The following is a 9,245-nucleotide window of genomic DNA, read 5'->3' as shown; positions in this document are numbered from 1 at the left end:
AGGACCACGCATGTAAAACATACGTACGAAACGTATGTAATACATGTGTTAAACATGCGTAATACACATGGAAAACAGACGTAAAACGTAAACGCATGTAAAACGACGTTTCAAAACATATGTTATACATATGTTTGATCCAATTACAAAATCCAAATTTTTTATTTTTATGTACATTTACATGGTCTTTGAAGTTCACCACATATTTGTCATTTTCAAAAGTAAAGTTTAATTCCATTTTATTTGTATTTTCGATTCCTGTCCAATGACTGATATTTTTTCATACATAGTATGTTGTATTTACAAACGAGTGACTACATTGATAAATTTCATAATCTTAGGATGATTTTATTTTTCCTACATCAATTTGTCCTTAACGTCACCTTATCACTTAGATTTTAAAGGCTAAAATCTTTACTGAAGTCGTGCCCATACAATGTTCAATTGTTTTCAAATTCTGGCTCAGAGAGTCCAGAAATCAAGTAAGAAACTTCAGATGTTTACACAGAATCTCAGAATAACATTTAAACGTATTCTATGAATCTACAATAAATAAAGATTTCCGGAATATAATGTCCGGCCATTAGAATCTGTCATGTTATAGCACAGGTGTCTGCTTCTGGTTTTGAAAACATACAATAACCTACCCCTACTATACAGTAGGGAAAGCTATTATCTTTTAAACCAGAAACAGACGCCAGCTATAGTATCGAGGATAATCAAACAGCAGTTGTAGACCTACTACATTGTACATCATGAAGCGGTGGCCAGCTGATATTCAGAGCATTAGTCTTCAAAACTATTAAAATTTGAATTTAAAAAGACGGAATCTACCTTAGCGGTTTTGCTTCTGTTCACTATCAGTAGATGTACATATAATTGTAGACCTACATGTATCATCATACGATATTGAAGCTGCTGTATTCTATCATGAGGCTAATATGAGGTTCACTATAAGTTGGTAGTATAATATAATAAGTTTTATTTCATAAGATACTGATATAGACTTACAGCTATTCGTGTGTGTCCCAGGTCTAAACGTATATATACTGTCAGTGTCATGCGATAGCTGGCCAGGTCTGTACATAATAGTCTGGGTTATAGGTATAAGTTTCTCGTTGTTGTGTAATGGTATGTGGTGTCTGAACATCTTATATGTAATGCTAATTGTGAAACTGGTCAGTATTAATTGGTTCAGCGTGTTACTTATGTTATGCAGTAGCTATCCGTGTATCAGATGTTTCAGGTGTTGGATATCATGGTCAAATACTGATCCCCATGCTCTCGTTGTTATGTATAAATAGAGCTGACCACTTATTGTAGAAGAGAGAGGGAGAAACATAGAGGGGCACACACCTTGTGTGTGGTCCCATTTTGGGCCACATATATCAACAATGACTCTGTGTAACGTATGAAGTACTAAAGAATAAAATGTCGACAAAAACATCAGAGTCAATCATCATTTCAACGATAATTCTCAACGCACAAGAAGTTATACGGACCCAACAGACGAAGACTACATATACCTGATGGCCACCTATACAACAGCTAAATAAATCAACTTTACAAAACGAGATTCAAAAACCATTTTATTATAGTAGAAGACATATATAGATAAAATGAAACCAAACCATAGAGGCTATTAAACATGTATTTGCATATGGGAGTATCATTTTTGAAAAAAAACCCATTGCAGGTCTTCAATAACATTGATAAAACTAATGTTATACGTGTAATTAGTAGGGTTATTTTAACAGATGTCCGATTTACATGTGGTGGAAAACAAACGTACGTAAAACATATGTTAAACATAGGTTTAACGCATGTTTTGTTCAAACATACGTTTTATGCATGGTGGCCAAAACATACTTAAAACGCATGATTTAAACATACTTTTAACGCATGTTTTTTCAAACGTTTGTAAAACATGCGTTGCACTTTTTGCTGTGTACATTGTCGGACGACTGACGCCTATGGGATTGTCATCGAAGTATATCGTGTTGCAATATGTTCGGCTGGGTTCATTCAAATAGTAATTTATAAATTACTAAATTGACAATTTCGAGAATATTTTGATTCTAAATTATTTGTTCTCCACATTTCTCGATCTACGCATTTTGTATCTTACAATGTCTATTTCATGTTACCAACCACTACTGTCAAATTCTAGAAGGATACCTGTATACTGCTGGTTGTGATGATTTGGTATGTAATGTTCCTAGTTTTATATTCCGTTTTTATTTTTCATCATCTCTCCAAGTCTCGATAGAGTCAGATAGATATAATCTACAATATGATTTCATATTTTTTAATGGCAGTTTTTTGGTTATTTTTCAGAACTTCAAATGCTTCTTTACATTGATATATCAATCATGTAAATATCGCAAGATACATGATGATTTTATTGATTTGAGTACAGTATCGGATGTCACGAGGACCAGTATATTTGGTCGGTATTATCAGGTTTCCAGATTATACAGGTTTAAATTACTATAAATAATAGAAGGTTTTGACGAGTACCATTGCACAACTGTTCTACCAGTTGGTGTAGGAATCACTTACGACCACGTTATACTACTATTGTTATTTTAATGAGAATTTATAAGCAGGACTTCTAACAACTGAAGTAAACAATGTGTTATGTACTTCATTGGTTATAAATATATCAATAAAATATAGGCCATATTGCATTGGCGGTCACAGAGTTAAACGAATGTCGGTTAGTGACCCCGGCACCGGCAGTCCTCTCCTTATACAACTGACTTCAAATGGAGATTACAAAACACATTACGCTCCTGTGAAATCATGAAAATCAATTTAATTGGGGTATATGTGAAACAATGATATTTAGGAAACTTTCCAATTTGTTGTGCTGGCTAACATTCGATTCATTAAAGGACACTTCCTTATATGATACAAAATACAAAGCAAGGCGATAATTGAAATTCATCATTCCCTTCAGGGTTTGTTATAGCTAAAATAAAATCAAAACTTTTATTTAATCTGATGGATGCATGTTATGACTAAAGGCGTATTAATATTTAGCCAGTAACGAAACGAACTGGAATTATTGGTATAATATTTGGCTGAGAACGAATGACGACTCGAAGTTCCATCCCATCTCACAGACCCTTCAATTTGTATCCAAAGTCAAACTATTGCTCACATGTATCTGTCCTTTAATTTAATCCACAGCAGAAAAGCGTTGAGAGGTGTGGCCCCTTCGAACTTCCCAGAATTCCCTAGCGTCATGGAGGCCAAATTACGTCCTGGAATTCGCACATTACAACAGCTACTTCGCATCACCAACAGGAAATTAAATTTGACACGTAGAGCTATCCCGTCTGTCCATACGGTAATTGATCCAGAGTAGCAATGGTCTTTAATATATGAAAAATTGGCAGTTCAGCAACAAAAACGTTTTTGTAGTGATCATAAACATTTAAGCTACGATAAACTTGGATCTACTGATTATGTACCTATTTAACCTTTACAGTTTGTTATTTATGAAAACTCCTCGAAATAGGGAATTACTGAAACATGCAGTTACCTGACAGTTTAAAGACTGAAATAAACTTGAAAATGTCACTAATATCTTTTATATAATTTAATGTATTACACATGTGATTTTGTATGTGAACTTTCCCTTTGAAACATCAAATACTTCTTAAGCATTTGTACATACACCTACGGCACGACAGATTGCCAATAAATTAATTCATTTCTATTTTGATTTCTGTATCAAAGTGTGATTATCAACTCACCCTTTTAACACTCTGTAACTCATTTATGCGTAAAAGACGATTTCAAAGGAAAATCGAGGTCATAATCAATTCTTACAATAACCGTTTAAAATTAATTAAAACTAATGTGATACGATTGTAGATTAGTTTACGTCATTTTTGACAATATCAAACAGAATATCTATCAACAGTTATTCTAAATCAAAATTTTGGACACTATAAGGACATAAACATTTATATAAAAACACACCTTAATTATTGGCATTCCAGCAATATTGTAAGACTCTTTCATATGTGGATATGAAGGATAGGGATATTCTACCCGAGGGTCACAAAATGTATTATTATACCTCAAGTGAGAATCCTGCATTCTGATTGGCCGAGAGATATTTGGTATTTTACATTATTACACATCAAGTGAGATTCCTGCATTCTGATTGGTCGTGAAATATTTGGTATTTCACACTATCACACGGCAGGTAACATTAGAACAATAAGAAACAATAGACACGTTCGTAGCAACCCCCCTAGCAACGGGTGATAGTGTATTTTTGACAGTGCAAAATATTAACCGCCCGAAAAAGATGCGCACTCGTTTCTTTTTTCGACGCCATCTTTGTTTTTTGAAGCGACACTTCAAAATTTATCTGGAGCTATTTAGTAATAGTTATGCCAAATTAGTCTATTTGTCAATAATTGTTTTTCATATTTAGGAAGGAGCTTTCCGTTCACGCCTTTCGCTTACCGTCAAAGCGCTATATGTTGGATTTTATGAACTCGTCGGTGATTAGGTGAACGGAAGACATGCGATTTCAAGCGTCTTCGTTACGTTGCTAATATTGTAAACAGACGACGGGACGAAACCAAAATTCCTTGAGATTTACGAGATTTACAAAAACGTTGAAATTTTTACAAACGCAGGAGACAAGAAAACAAGAATTTTTCACTAAATGTTTATTGTGAATATTCTTTTTTTAGAATGCAATCAAAGTTAGCGCTACTGAGTAGAAGCTGATATGTTATTCTACTGCCGACGTGTTCGACTTTTGCTAAAATTAGTTAAATGTTTCAATAGATTGCAAATACTTGGAAACTAGTTTTGTTTCTAGACTTTTGGTATAATAAAATAAATACTACCTGCATTAGAGGGTGACAGTGCCAAGTGTCACCCCTCGGAATATCACTGTCACCCTCGGCTTCGCCTCGGGTGACAGTAATATCCTCGGGATGACACTAGGTACTGTTTGCCTCGGGTGACAGTAATATCCTCGGGGTGACACTGTCACCCTCTAATGCAGGTAGTATTTATATACTATCACACCCCTTAGAGTGCAAAATATTAACCGCCCGAAAAAGATGCGCACTCCTTTCTTTCTTCGACGCCATCTTTGTTTTTTGAAGCGACACTTCAAAAAATCATCAGGAGCTATTTAGTAATAATTCTGCCAAATTAGTCTGTTTATCAATATTTCTTTTTCAAATTAAGGACGGAGCTTTCCGTTTACGCCCTTTCGCTTACCGTCCAAGTGCTATATGTTGGTTTTTATGAACCTATCGGTGATTAGGGGAACGGAAGACATGCGATTTCAAGCGTCTTCGTGACGTTGCTAATGTTGTAAACAGACGACGGGACGAAACCAAAACTCATTGAAATTTACAAAAACGTTAAGATTATAACAAACGCAGGAGTTAAGACAACAAGAATTTTCACTAAATCCTTAAATGTGAGTATTCTTTTTTATAATGCAATGATAGTTAGCACTACTGAGTAGAAGCCGAGTTGCTATTCTACTGCCGACGGTGATTGTTCGACTTTTGCTAAAATCAGTTAAAATGTTTCAATACATTGCAAATACTTGAAAACTAGTTTTGTTTCTAGACTTTTGGTATAATAAAATAAATACTACCTGCATTAGAGGGTGACAGTGCCTAGTGTCACACCTCGGAATATCACTGTCACCCTCGGCTTCGCCTCGGGTGACAGTGATATCCTCGGGGTGACACTTGGCACTGTCGCCCTCTAATGCGGGTATTATTTATATAGTAAAACCCGAGGCTTGCCGAGGGTTTTGCAACATTTTGTGATCCCGAGGGTTGAATATCCCTATCCTTCATATCCACTTATGAAAGAGTATTTTTCTTTCATACCTAGACGTTTTATTGCATTTTTACAACTACATTATCCCGCCATTTTGAGATAAATTCGAAGAAATCCACGGTTGAAAGTCAATTTTTCATGAAAAATTACGTGATATTTAAAAAAAAAAAATCAAAATCTGTTGTTTGCATCTTTTATGGTAAAACCAGTCAAGTTTGTGAAAAAAATGTTAAAATTTTACCGAGGAAATAGAAATTTTATTGACGCCATGACGTCACAAGGCTTTATTGCATGGGTATCAGGCGGCATTAGTGTATTGCCCTAGACCAGCCAGTATTACACCTGTAAGTATGAAGAAACATCTGTATCGTTCAATTTACTTAATATGTTATTTCGAAAGAATGGTGGCATACGACATATTGTGCTCTACTAGACTGTATTGCTGATATATTTAAGCCAATTTCAAACGTCTCAATAATCGAAAGGCCCAGGCTCATATTTGACATTTACAAATGTAGCATACATGTACTAGGACGAAGAGTTAGCAAATTTGTTTAAAAAAATGACCTTGAAATTCATTCAAGGTAACAGAGGTTAAATAGGATACCATCTCTTCAAAAGAATACCAAGGAGACCTAAACATGCTAAGATGAAGTTTTACCGAGTTTGTTCTTTACTTTCAATCATGATCACGAAGATCAAATAGGTAAAACCTTCAAAAAGCTTAAAATTCTAAATTATTTAGACATTAGCCCTGTTTTATTAGTAAAAAGCACGTTTATCAAAAACTAATGACTTTTTATCTTAGTGTTTCTGCGTCTTTGACCTTGTCAACAAATTGATTGTCATCCCCCTTTGCCTTTAAAACCACGATATCATTCTGGTTTGGATACAAGCAATACTGACAGAGCGTGGATATATCTCATTTGACTAGAATGTCATAGTGGTTTTTTTTAAATATGCATCTACCACGGCAAGGGTGTTTTACCAAATATTAAATGTTGGCAGAATACCGTTAAGGTCATTTGGGCCTCTTTTTCCCTCTTCTGAGAAACTTTTCACCATCAACTGCTTACATAGGTCTAAAGTTTAAAAGCAGGAGCTGTTTGTTAGCTAAAATAATGATATGTTCAAACATTGAGTAAAACTGGAAACAAATGGACTTCATTTTGTTCGTTGTTTGTTAATAACTTAGCGTTCCATTGTTTCTGTCATCCAAATCTCGTTCCAGTATCATGACTGTCACTGGATTTGCTATAAATGTTGTCAAATAAACGACGTATTCCTTTTTTGGATTTCATTGTCTTGATTTTCTTGTTCTGGTCTTATTTCCTCAGACTTTTGTTTATATAGTAATGTTCTGTAGTCGATCTGAAAGCTGTTGTTTGTTCTGTGCTATTTCTGATTTCTCTAGTCTATTTGAAACATGATCAGTTCGTGTTCCATATCTGGCAATAACCAATCGATGTAAATGGTTATTGCTGTATTATGATGTTAAGTGAGGACGTCCATCTATACCCAGTTGGTCTGCTACCCATTTCTAATCGATTTGGGACTAGAGATTCAGTTTCCATAATAATTATGTGTATCTCATTTGATCAACTATTCCCGTCATTTTTTGATATGCCTGTACGTATTTAGACATATCTTGAGGAATCTCGTTCAGAGTCACATCCATCTGGTCGATTTTCACGAACAATCCTTATATAAGGAATTCCTTAACGTTAAATTACACACAGGAAACATATGTACAGTTTTTAACGGACGCAAGGAGTTTCCTTAACTTCTGTATTGCTTTCCCATAGAGAATTTTGTGTTAAAGATTGCCTTAAAGTTAAGGTATGATCGTGAAACTGGACCCATATGACCTTCCTTTGATGAATAGTCGTTTGATAATGATCAGTGGATTTTTTTAAGAGATACTTTATATAAGAAGTCATATTTCAAATATGAATTTAAGCGTCTGCATTCCTATATATAACCGCTTTGCAAAATAGAAATGTGCTAAATCTACGTATTTAAATCATTAATTCTTTTAGGAATTACTTGAAACAAACAAGTTGTAATTTCTTTGGTATAGTTGAACGGAACCAAGTAATCTTAGCAAAGTAAAGTTGGACAGTTATTCACTATTCGTTATTCGAATAATGAATAACTATCTAACTTTACTACTTCTGGCCGGATAAAGTAAAGTTCGACAGTTATTCGTTATTCAGTTGCCACTTGTTGTGAAGGATGCAGCGAAATGTTATATAGTCACTTTTTGCTAATTTCATGGAATAACTATACTTTTTTGGGAGATTTCAAGTAAATGCTCAAAGCACATTACTTTAAAAATTATCGGAAATTTTCCCTCGATAACAATCTATTTTACCGATACCAAATCTTCAGTTCCGCTCATATTAAGTTATTGTTTTATTTCGATATATAAGCAATGAAATATAAAAAAATCGACAGTTACCTACATCATTTGAAGCATAATTTTATTTGCTTTTGTTTATCCTTAAAAAATGGTAAGCATTAACAGCCTCAATATTATACACACACTATCTGAAGTATACTGTCCAATTGATTAAGATTTCATGCTCGTGCATGACTTTTGATGGTGTATGCCATCTCAGTGGTTCCCATGAAAGATTCCATAGCAATCTTATTAGGAATGAAAGGGGAATGAGCCTTGAGCTCTAGGTGGGATAATGGATCCCTAGACCTTGACGTAACCAATTGGGACGGCTGAAGTTGTTTGCGAGTTCCTAGTTCCTTTTAAGTTAAACGGTATTCGGGTCTGATTCCTAGTTCCGTTTAATAAACGCAGCTCTGAACTCGCAACCAACTTCAGCCCCCCTGGAAATTGTTACAGACAAAAAGCAGAAATCATGGTGATGCATCTGCATGTAATTTGTACACATACAGTTAACGGTTTACAGGCCGAAAGTAAAGCCTTATTGATATTTCAACTTTAAAATGTCTTTTTTTCTCTCTTAAAAAAAATCTATTAATGATAGATGTTTGATATTATTCTATTAAAGATGCTCCACCGCTGACAAATGGTATTTTTTCACTGTCAAAACCAGGAGCAGCCGATTTAGTTTTTTTCTTTAGTTACAAAAGCATCTAACCTTACACCATTACCACCATTGAAATGTTTGAACTTACAATTTTATTTTAAGTTAAAAATTAAAAAAAATTATTAATTGCATCCCGAAAAATTCCGTGGCACTACATCCTATTTGGAATGAAGTATTGATTGCCCATGCACCAAAGGCAAAATAAATTATTTTATATTATATTTTTTGTGTAAATTAGACATATATATACATGATTAAACACCAATTATTGTTCAAATGATGAATATCATTTATGCTCTGTCGGCGGTGGAGCATCTTTAACTATATTTGCAATTA

Source organism: Argopecten irradians, chromosome 8, assembly GCF_041381155.1.
Source record: "Argopecten irradians isolate NY chromosome 8, Ai_NY, whole genome shotgun sequence".
Lineage (NCBI taxonomy): Eukaryota > Metazoa > Mollusca > Bivalvia > Pectinida > Pectinidae > Argopecten > Argopecten irradians.
The sequence above is the reverse complement of the archived record's forward strand: the minus strand, read 5'-3'. Positions refer to the sequence as shown.